We start from the raw sequence: 11008 nt of genomic DNA, 5'->3' as shown, positions 1-11008 counted from the left end.
GGTTATGAGACAAGGGGAGAAAGCTAAACAGCCAGCTTAGGCTTTCACAGAAGACGGTGTGAGGGCACACAGGCTGCAGGTCGCCTACTCCAAAAACATCCACCACGGATCAGACTGAAGACGTTGTGCATGTGTGAATCAAAAAAAAAAAAAAAATCCTCTGTATAGTTGCCTGCAAATAAAAGGCAGTTTCACATATTTTCCAATCTAGATGTCTTCTGTTTATTTTTCTTGCATGATTACACTGGCTAAAACCTCTAGTTTAATGTTAAATAGAAGTGGTGAGAGTAGACATTCTTGCCTTATCAATTTTATCTTTAACCATTAAGTATGATGTTAGCTGTAGGTTTTTGTAGATGCCTTTGATGAGGTTGAAGAGGTACCCTTCTATTCCAGGTGTGTTGAGCTTTATCAAGAAGGGATGTTGGATTTTTGTAAAATACTTTTTTGAAATGATCATGTGTTTGTGTCCTTTATTCTATTAATATAGTACATTATATTTATTTTCATATGTTAAAGCATCCTTGCATTATAGGAATAATCGTACTTAATTATGGAATATAATCCTTTTTATATACTACTGCATTCTGTGTGCTAGTGTTTTGTTGAGGAGTTTTATATCTATATTCATAAGAGATGTTCTGCAGTTTTATTTTCTTGTGATATCTTTTCCTGACTTTGGCATCAGGCAAATACTGGCCTCATAAAATGAGAGGAGAAATGTTCCCTCCTGTATTTTCTGGAAGAATTTGTGAAGGATCAATATTATTTATTCCTTAAATATTGCTAGAAATCACTAGTGAAGCCATATAGACTTGAGTTTTTCTTTGTAGGATGATTTTAAAGTACTAATTTCTTTTTCTTTTTTTAAACAATAATGAATTTTATTTAGGCACACACAGAACTAACATGAACACCATTTACCACATCTCCAGTATCTCTCCATAAATTAAAGGTAGAAAAAGCTTTCACATGATATTTTATAGAGCTCTTTGTAAGGGCTAGAAAAATACATACTTAAAGTGCTGATTGATATAGTAGACATCTGTGATATTGCTTGACTGCCACCGTCTCTTCTCCTGAGAAGCCCTTCACTCTTCTAGTCCCTGCTCCTAGGCCCTGACCCTTATACCTCGCTACAGGGCCACCTGTTTCTATCCACTGGGAACAGCTGGTGGGGCAGGGAAGAGGCCTGTTTTTCCATCAAGATTTGTGAACTTGAAAGCCAAGTATAGGCCAGTCCCTTTGAAGAGGCAAAAGAAATTGTCAGTAGCTATATTTCCCACACATGGAATAGGCTAGGCTATATGTAGTGCAAGAGAATAAAGCCAACACGTTGAGAGAAGCAGAGATGAAAGAGAAGAGAGTCTTGGCTCCATTCACACCCTTAGTCTCTATGGTTCTTGGTCCAACTGTGTCCTGCTCCAACTGTGGTTTGGGTGGTCGACATTCTCCTGGCTTTGGAAAACTAATTGCCCTATATGTTTAAGTTCATTTGAAGTGGTTTTCCTTCACTTATAATCAACATTTTCTCTTGTAAATTATTAAACTATGTAATATAGATGATAATAATAGCAAATCAAAATCTGCAGAACTGCATGCTAAAAACAGATTTTGTTTTGTTTTTAAATTAATTGGAGTGACATTGGTTAATAAAATTATATAGATTTCAAGTGTATAGTTCTATAATACATCATATTTATTGCATTGTGTATTCACAACCCAAAGTCAAACCTCCTTCTATCACCATATATTTCACTCCCTTTATCATTTTCAACCTCCCCCACAATGCCTTTTCCCTCTGGTAACCACCATATTGTTGTCTGTGTCTATGAGTTTTTGTTTGTCTTGTTTGTTTGTTGCTTTCAGTTTTATATTCCACATATCAGAGAAATGACATATATCAGAGAAATCAGAGAACTCATATGGTTCTTGACTTTTCCAACTTATTTCACTTTGCATGATATTCTCAAGATCCATCCATGTTGTCACAAATGGCAATATTTCATCTTTTCTTTGGGTGAGTATTATTCCATTGTATATATGTACCATATCTTTATCCAATCACCTATCGATGATGTATTTTTATTTCCATGTCTTGGCCACTGTGAATAATGCTGCAATGAACATTCAGGCACAGATATCTTTACGAATAAGTGTTTTCAAATTTTGGGGGTAGACATCCAGAAAAGGGATTGCTGGGTCATATAGTAACTCTATTCTTAATTTTTTGAGGAATCTCCACCCTGTTTTCCAGAGTGGCTGTACCAATTTACATTCCCACCAACAGTGTAGGGTTCCTTTTTCCTTACAATATCTCCAACACTTGTTATTATTTGTCTTGTTGATAATGGCAATTCTAACAGGTGTGAGGTGATACCTCATTGTGGTTTTGATTTGCATTTCCTTAACAGTTAGTGGAGTTGAGCATCTTTTCACATATATCTTGGCCACTTGTATGTCTTTTTGGGTGAAGTGTCTGTTTAGGTCCTCTGCTCATTTTTAAATTGGGCTAATCTTAGCTATTGTTGAGTCGTATGAGTTCTTTATATATTTTTGGATATTAACCACTTATCGTAGGTTGCTTACAGATACCTTCTTCCATTTGACTAGCTGCCTTTTGTTTCTTTTGCTAAGCAGAAGGCTTTTAGTTTAAGATAGTTTCATTCATTTATCTATATGCTTTTACTTCCTCTGCCTTTGAGGTCAAATTCACAAAATCCTCTCTAAGACCAAGGTCCAAAAATTTAGTACCTATGTTTTTTTCCATAAAGTTTACTGTTTCAGTCCTTATATTTAGGCCTTTGATCCATTTTGAGTTAATTTTGTTCATGGTGATAAATAGAAGTCTAGTTTCATTCTTTTGCATGTGGCTTTCAATTTTTCCAGTACCATTTATTGAAGAGGTTTTCTTTTCTACACTGTATGTTTTTGGTCTTTTGTTAAAATTATTTGCCCATTTATATGTGGATTTATTTCTGGGCTCTCAATTCTGTTCTATTGGTCTGTTTGTCTGTTTTTCTGCCAATACCATGCTGTTTTTATTATTGTAGATTTGTAGTATAATTTGAAGCCAGGGAGTGTGATACCTCTGTCCTTGTTCCTTTTTCTCAGGATGGCTTTGGCTATTCCCTTTTGTGGTTCCATACAAATCTGAATTTTTTGTTGTTGTTCTATATTTTTTTAAATGCCATTGGGATTTTGATGGGGATTTCATTAACTCTTGTATTGCTTTGGGTAACATGGCCATTTTAACTATGTTGATTCTTCCAATCCTTTAGCATGGAATATCTTTTTATTTCTTTGTGTCTTCTTCAGTTTCTTTTAATAACATAGTTTTCAGTGTATAGGCCCTTCATATTCTGTGTTAACTTTATTCCTAGGTATTTAATTCTTTTTGTTGCAATTTTTTTTATTTCTTTTTCTGAAATTTCATTGTTAATATATAAGAATGCAATGGATTTTTGTACATTGATTTTGTATCCTGCAACTTTATTATATTTGTTTATTGTTTCTAATAGTTTTTTGATGGAGTCTTTAGGGTTTTTTATATAGAGAATCATGTCTGCAATTTTACTTCTTCATTCTCAGTTTGGATGCCTTTTTCTTATTTTTTCTTGCTGGATTGTTCTGGCTAGGAGTTCCAGTACCTAATGTTGAATAACAGTGGTAAGAATGGGCATTCTTGTCTTATTCCTGATCTCAGAGGAAAAGCTGTCAGTTTTTCATCTTTGAGTATGATATTGGCTGAGGTCTGTCATGTATAGACTTTATTATATTGAGGTCCTTTTCTTTTATGCCCATTTTATTGCATGTTTCAATCAAAAATGGATGCTTTATGTTGTCAATGCTTTTTCTGCATCTATTGATATAATTATATGATCTTTATCCTTTATTTTGTTCATGTGATGTATCACACTGGTTGATTTGTATATGTTGAACCATCCTTGCACCACTGGAATGAATGCCACTTGATTGTAATGCATTATATTTTTAATGTATTGTATTCTATTTGTTAGTATTTTGTTTAGAATTTTTGCATCTGTATTCATCAGAGATATTGGTCTGAATGTGTGTGTGTGTGTGTGTGTGTGTGTGTGTGTGTGTGTGTGTGTGTGTTTGCCAAGTTTTGATATCAGGGTAATGTTGCCTCTTCCTCAATATTTTGAAAGATTTTAAGAAGGATAGGTATTAAATTTTCTTTGAATGTTTGATAGAATTCACTTGTGAAGCCATCTGGTCCTGGACTTTTACTTTTGGGGAGGTTTTTAATGATTGTTTCAATTTCCATACTGTTGATTGGTCTATTTAGATTCTCCGGTTCTTTGTGATTCAGTCTAGGAAAGTTGTATCCTTCTAAGTACTTGTCCATTTCTTCTAGGTTATTAAATTTGGTGTTATATACTTTTTCATAGTATTCTTGTATGATCCCTTGTATTTCTGTGGTGTCCATCATAACTTCTCTTTCATTTCTGATTTTTTTTTTAGTTTCTTCTTTTTTCTTAGTAAGTCTAGTTAGAGATTTGTCAATTTTATTAATCTTTGTAAAGAACTAGCTCTTTGTTACATTAATTTTTCTATTGCCTTTTTGTTTTCAGTTTCATTTAATTCTGCTCTATTTTTTTCCTTCTGCTGACTTTGGGCTTCATTTGTTCTTTTCCTAATTTTTTAAGATGGACTGTTAGGTCGTTTATTAGGGATTTTTCTTGTTTCTTGAGATAGGCTTTTATTAGTAACACTTTGCTGCATCCAAAAATTTTCGATATGTCGTGTGTGTGTGTGTGTGTGTGTGTGTGTGTGTGTGTGTGTGTTTTCCCAGAATAAAATGTAGGTTTATTATGACATAGGAAAGCCATTAAGTGAGGGGGAAGAGTCAAACAGTTCCTCAAAACAATAGGTGAAAGAGAGGTGTTAACATCTTGGTAATTAAATCCACAGCATGATCATTGGAATCTTTTTCTTACAATTTTTGTTTTCAGTTATAGCAAATTCAACAGTCACTTCAATGGTCAAAAAACAGCAATTTCACACATTCTCATTTGTCTCTATCTTTTGATTTTTCTTTTTATCTCTTCTTTTATCTAGTTATTCTTTAGTATCACATGGTTTAATCTCCAAATATTTGTGGTTTTTCCTACATTCTTTTTGCTGTTGATTTCCAATTTCAAAGTATTGTGGTTAGAAAATATGCTTGGTATGATTTCAGTCTTATTCAATTTTTTGAGGCTAGTTTTGTGTCCCAACATGTTTTATGTGCACTAGAGAACAAAATGTATAATCTTATGTTCTAGAATGAAAGGCTCTGTAAACGTCAATTATGTCCATTTAGTCTTTAAAGCTGATATTTCCTTATTTATTTTCTGTTTGAAGGATCTATCCATAGCTGTAAATGGGGGTATTTAGGTCTCCTACTATAATTGTGTTTTTGTTAGTTTCTCCCTTTAGTTTTGTTAGTAGTTGCTTTATATATTTTGGTGCTCCCTGATTTGATACATATATAAATGTTATGTCTTCTTGGTCTGGCTATTGGGAAGGTGCTGCAGTGGGACCAACTGGAAAGATGCCCATGGCTGTGATGGCACAAAGTGCCATTAGTTTCAAAAAGTTGTTGGATCAGTGAGAGAACCAGCAACTCGAGACTCCTGGAGGAATTGCTGCAACCCCAATGTATGGTCAGCTTTTAACTTTATATCTGGTCCATAATGACATGAATAATGCAAGATACCTTTGGAAAAGAATAGCACCTGATATAAAATCTGCAAATTCTGAACTTGGGGAAAATTGGTCAGTAGGACAGAACCTCTGACAGATGTCCCTTGAATCTATGCTACCATCAATGTTTGCCAATGATTTGAGATGGTCCAGCCAACCATGAAATCACTTAGAGATGCAACAAGGCATCTCAAACACATATCACAATCATTGCTGATGATTTTGCAGCTTTTGTTGGGCTCCTTGTGGAAGAGGCTGTGAAAGATTAGAACAAAGATGGCAATCTGACTCTACAAGAATGGTTATGCCCAAAGAGGCAGTTGCAGGGGCCTTGGATGTTTCCTTTAACAGGTTTATTCCTTTATCAGAGCCTGCCTCAGTTCCACTAGTCCCTAATGAACAGCATTTAGTCAGATTGTCTGATTATGTAGTTTTCCTCGAAAATTGATTTATCATTGTGAGTTCAAGATCCACTTTCAGAGTCCTGTATACTGAAAAATATAGATATGTAAAAATTTTATTTTCAATTTATTGGATGTATTAAGCACCTCAGCATTCCTTACTGAGAATGTGATTATATATACATACATATATATAATATATATTTTTTTATATATATACATTTATACATATATATAATATATACATTTATACATATATATAATATATACATTTATACATATATATAATATATATATTTATATATATACAAATACACACACACATACATATTATATATATGTATGTGAGAGAGAGAGAGACAGAGAGACAGAGAGAGAGAGAGAGAGAGAGTGAGTCCTTAAACATCATGCTGAATAGTTATTGAAACAATTCTCATTTTGTAATATTTGACAATTTGGATGAAGCCCGTCAGTATTATTCAGTTTATATTCTCTAGTAACTCATAAAAATAGCTCTCTCGCTTCATGTAGAACAGTAGTTGTCAACCGTTTTTTCCCTGCCCCAGTACACAGTACACTCTCATCTATATCGCCGACTGATAGTTGTAATGATTCGTTTCAGAGTTGAGGAGGACTGTCCTCAGGGGCAGTATCTGAATTGTGGGGCATTCTGATTCACCTTCTTTGGAAAATATGCTCTCTTTTCTCCCACATCCTGAGAATCACTAATACAGAATGCTGAAATATCACTGAGGAACAAAAAGTCATCTCCTTAGTAAGCCAGTTTGTTAATTTACATTTTTTTTCTGTTGGTGTGTGTACATCCTTTGCTGTCCATGGAGGGCTTGCCATGAAAATGCAACTTATTTAAGACATTTATGAGAAGTATTATAATATTCTTTCAGAAGAGGGGAAACATACCTATGGAATGCATTATACTGGGAAAGAAGCTATTACGATAAGTGCTACACTTTGATCAAATATCCTGCAGCCTATTAGTTGCTTACATTTATCCTTTGGTTCAAGTTATGCCTTTTGGAGAAATACTGAACAAGTCTTTTCATTTTTTATGTGACAGCCCTCTGAATATTTGAAGTTGTTTATTGTATCTTCATGTTAAAATAGCCCCTAGTTCATTTATTTCTGCATTTGTTCAATATTTAATTAAATTTTTTTAAGTGTTATGTCTTCTTGATGTATTGTCCCCTTTATCTTTATAAAATGTCCATGTTTGTGTCTTGTTATCATTTTTACCTTGAAATCTATTTTGTTAGATAGAGGTATGACTACATCCACTTTTCTCTGGATGCCATTTGCTTGGAGTATCATTTTCCATCCTTTTGCTTTGAGTCTGTATTTGTCCTTGCAGCTGAGATGTGTCTCCTGAAGGCAACATATAGATGGGTTTTGTTTTTTAATTTAGTCTGCTATTCTGTGCCTTTTTATTGGTGAGTTTAGTCTGCTTACATTTAGTGTGATTATTAATAATAAGAATTTCATATAGTCATTTTATCTTTTGTTTTCTGGTAGCTCTATGTCTCCATTATTTCTTTTCTCTTGTCTGTTATTTTAGTTTGGTGTTATGCTATAATTTTTTTCCTCCATTTCTTCTTTTTTTTAATGTTATCTGTCCAGTTCTGGATTTTGTGTGTGTGTGTGTGTATAGTTACCACTAGGCTTAAGCAAAAAAAAGGGGGGGGGGTTTATATGCAATAGTCCTTTTTCCTCTGAATATCTTATCTCCATTCTCCTTTGCAAATTCAGACCTTTACTTCCCTTTTTGTTTTTGTCAATTATCCCTATTTATGCTGTGAGTTAGTTTCTGAATCACAATAGTTATTGTCTTCTTCTCTCTTTTAAAATGTTTTTATCTCCTTTAACCTTTACATTAGATTTAAGTGTTTAATATCCTATTCTGAATAAGGGTTGCAATTTCCTCCTTCGATATGTCATCTTATACATAATTTCGTATCTTTTTGTCTTTTTGTTTCAGGTAGAGTAACCCCCTTTCATATTTCCTGTAATGAAGGTCTTGAGGTGGTAAAGTCTTTCAACTTCTGTATGTCTGGAAAAATCTTTATTTTTCTTTCATATCGAAAGGATAACTTTGCTGGTTATATTTTTCTTGACTGGTAATTTATCTTTCATTAGTTTGAATATTTGATTTCACTTTCTCTTAGCTTGTAGGGTTGCTTCTTAAAATCTGATGATAATTGAATGGGAATTTCTTTATAGGTTACTGTCTTCTTTACCCAAGCTACCTTGAGAATTCTCTATCATTAATTCAAGAATCCAGCTCTCTTCATAGGTTTAGGAATTTCTCATTGACTTTTTGTTTGAAAAGGCTCTATTTTCCCTTCTCCCTCTCTTCTCCTGGTATACCCATTATCCTTATATTGCTCTAATAAACTCAGATAGTTATCACGAAGTTCTTTCATTTTTTTTTAACACTCAAGTCTCTCTTCTTCTAACTGCACAGTTTCTAAATTCTATCTTTAATATCACTAATTCTTTCTTCCATCTGGTCAGCTCTATTTTCTAAGCTCTCTAGTTCATTCTTCATCTCTTTTATTGAGTTTTTCAGCTCCAGAATTTCTATTTGATTCTTTTTTAGAATTTCAATATCTTTGGTACTCTTTTTGTTTATTGATTTTGTTTCTGAGTTAAAGAAACTGCCTATCTGAGTTTTCTTGTATTTTGTTGTTTTTTCAGAACTGTAATCTTGAATTCTCCGTCATTTAAATTACATATTTTTGTCTTTTTTTGTTTTTTTTTTTTCATTTTCTTTCTCCGTTGCCTTGTTACCTTGATTGTTCATAGTATTTGATGGATTATTCCTCTGCTGAGGCATTTATGAAAATGAAATCTGCTTTTTTTTTTTAAGAATAACACTTCTCTAATAGGTTGATAAGAGGTCTTTCTTTTGATTTCCACCAGGTGGCGCTGAATCACAAGTTTGTTTTTTCTCTTGCACTGCTTCAGCTTCTCAGATCTCTGCAGGGTGGTGGAAAATGCCCTTGGACTTGGATGTCTCCTGTGTGAGCAGGTTGCCTCAGTCTCAGGGCACTACCGCCCTGGAGGAATGTGGTGGATGATGGGGTTCTGATCCTATTAAATCCCAGCACAGCCCCTTGCAACCAGACGCTGCCAGCAGTGCTTCACTAACCAAGGTGTCCCAGGTGCCCCACTGGGACCAGCTGTGATGAATGCGGATGAAATGGGCTGGGAGAGGCCAGCTCCTGCAGTTGTGGCTTTGTTTTCCACCCAATAATGGTGACTGCCAAACCTCAGCTGCCTCACCTCTGTATCTCTGCCTGTCACTGGGATTAGCTGGGCAGTGTCCATCTGCTACTCAGGGAGAAATTCTTCTGCCTTTCTTATTCTCAGGGCTGCAAATAATGTGCTCTGTAACCTGACACTCACTGCTACAGTTGCTTCTGGGGCCCACTACTAGCTCTGGGAGGGTGGGGGAGGCAGCCAGGCTCTGTGGCTTTGTTTTCCGCCTGGCAATAGCGGCTGCTGGACCACATCTGCCACACCTCCATATTCCGCCTCTGCCAGGGTCACTGATTTCAGCTGCAGTATGGGCTGGCCACCCAAGCAAGAATACTCACTGTATCTCTCTGCTCCTCACGGCTGCAGAGTGCACACTGCAACCTGATTCCTCCCTTCTCCAGAGACCCATGGCACCCATCTCTGCCTTTTCTCTCTACCCTCTTCCCCTGTTCAACTCGTAACTTCAAGGGGAGGGTTCAGGGGAACTTCTGGTGTCTCCATGCTTTTGACATCACTCCTCAATTTTTTTTTTTTTATCTTTTTCTTATTTTTAAACTTTAAAAAATAGCTTTATCGAGATATAATTTACGTACCATATATTTCACCCATTTAAAGTGTACTATTCAATTGCATTAATTATTTACACTGCTGTGTAACCATCGCCACTATTTCCAAAATTTTCATCACTCCAAACTGTTCAGATTCTCTATTTCTTCTTGAGTTAATTTCAGTATTTGGGATATTTCCACCTTTGCAGGAATTGTTTCCATTTTATCTAAGTTGTTTAGTTTGTTGACATAAAATTGTTCATATTGTTCTTATAATCCCTTTAAATATTATAAATTTGATGAATTTCTCATTTTTTGGTGACTTTTTTGATGATCGGTCTGTCAATTTTGTTGATCTTTTTAAAAAACTAATTTTTTAAAACGTCACTGATTTTTCTCTAATGTTTGTCCTTTTTCTTTCTTTCCTCCTTCTTCCTTTGGGTTTTCTTCCCCCTCCCCAACTCTCTGCCCTATTACATAAGTGGATTCTTAGGTTATTGATTTGAGAATTTTTTCCTTTTCCAATATAGGTGTTTGTAGCTTTAAATTTCCCTCTAAGCATTGCTTTACCTTCATGCCATACATCCTGGTGTGTTTTTATTTTTATTCAGCACAAAATATTTAGATTTTTCTTGTGATTTCTTCTTGACCAATTAGTAAAAGTTTTTTGGTTTAATTTCCAAGTATTTGTAGACTTCTCAAATTTCCTTCTGCTACTGATTTCTAATATAATTCGATTGCGGTAGGAAAAATACTTTGTATGATTTTATTCCCTTAATTTTATTGCCATTTGTTCTATGGTCTGAAGCATATTTCATATATGCCTAAAAATAATGTAGATTTTGCTGTTGGTAGATGAAATGTTCTGTAGATGACATTTAAATTGGTCGATAGGGCCATTCAAGTTTTTTATATCCTTGCTGATCAGGGTTATATTTTAAAAACATAAAATAGATAACCTCATTCATATGAAATCTGTGGCTTTCCACTGATTTTAGAATAAAATCAGATTTCTTCACACTGCTGCCTATCTTTATGCATTCATCACGTACCATTATTCATTTTGCTCAA

The 11008-nt window shown here is 34.6% G+C and overlaps 1 pseudogene; it reads left to right on the top strand.

Annotated features, from left to right (window-relative positions):
* The first annotated feature begins 5560 nt into the window (after window positions 1-5560).
* Window positions 5561-6160, top strand: LOC120583322 (COP9 signalosome complex subunit 8-like; annotated as a pseudogene).
* Window positions 6161-11008: the final 4848 nt, after the last annotated feature.

The sequence above is a fragment of the Pteropus medius genome, unplaced genomic scaffold (assembly GCF_902729225.1).
Source record: "Pteropus medius unplaced genomic scaffold, Ma_sr-lr_union100, whole genome shotgun sequence".
NCBI classification, from domain to species: domain Eukaryota; kingdom Metazoa; phylum Chordata; class Mammalia; order Chiroptera; family Pteropodidae; genus Pteropus; species Pteropus medius.
Note: the sequence above shows the minus strand (reverse complement) of the source record. Positions and strands in the feature narration are given on the sequence as shown.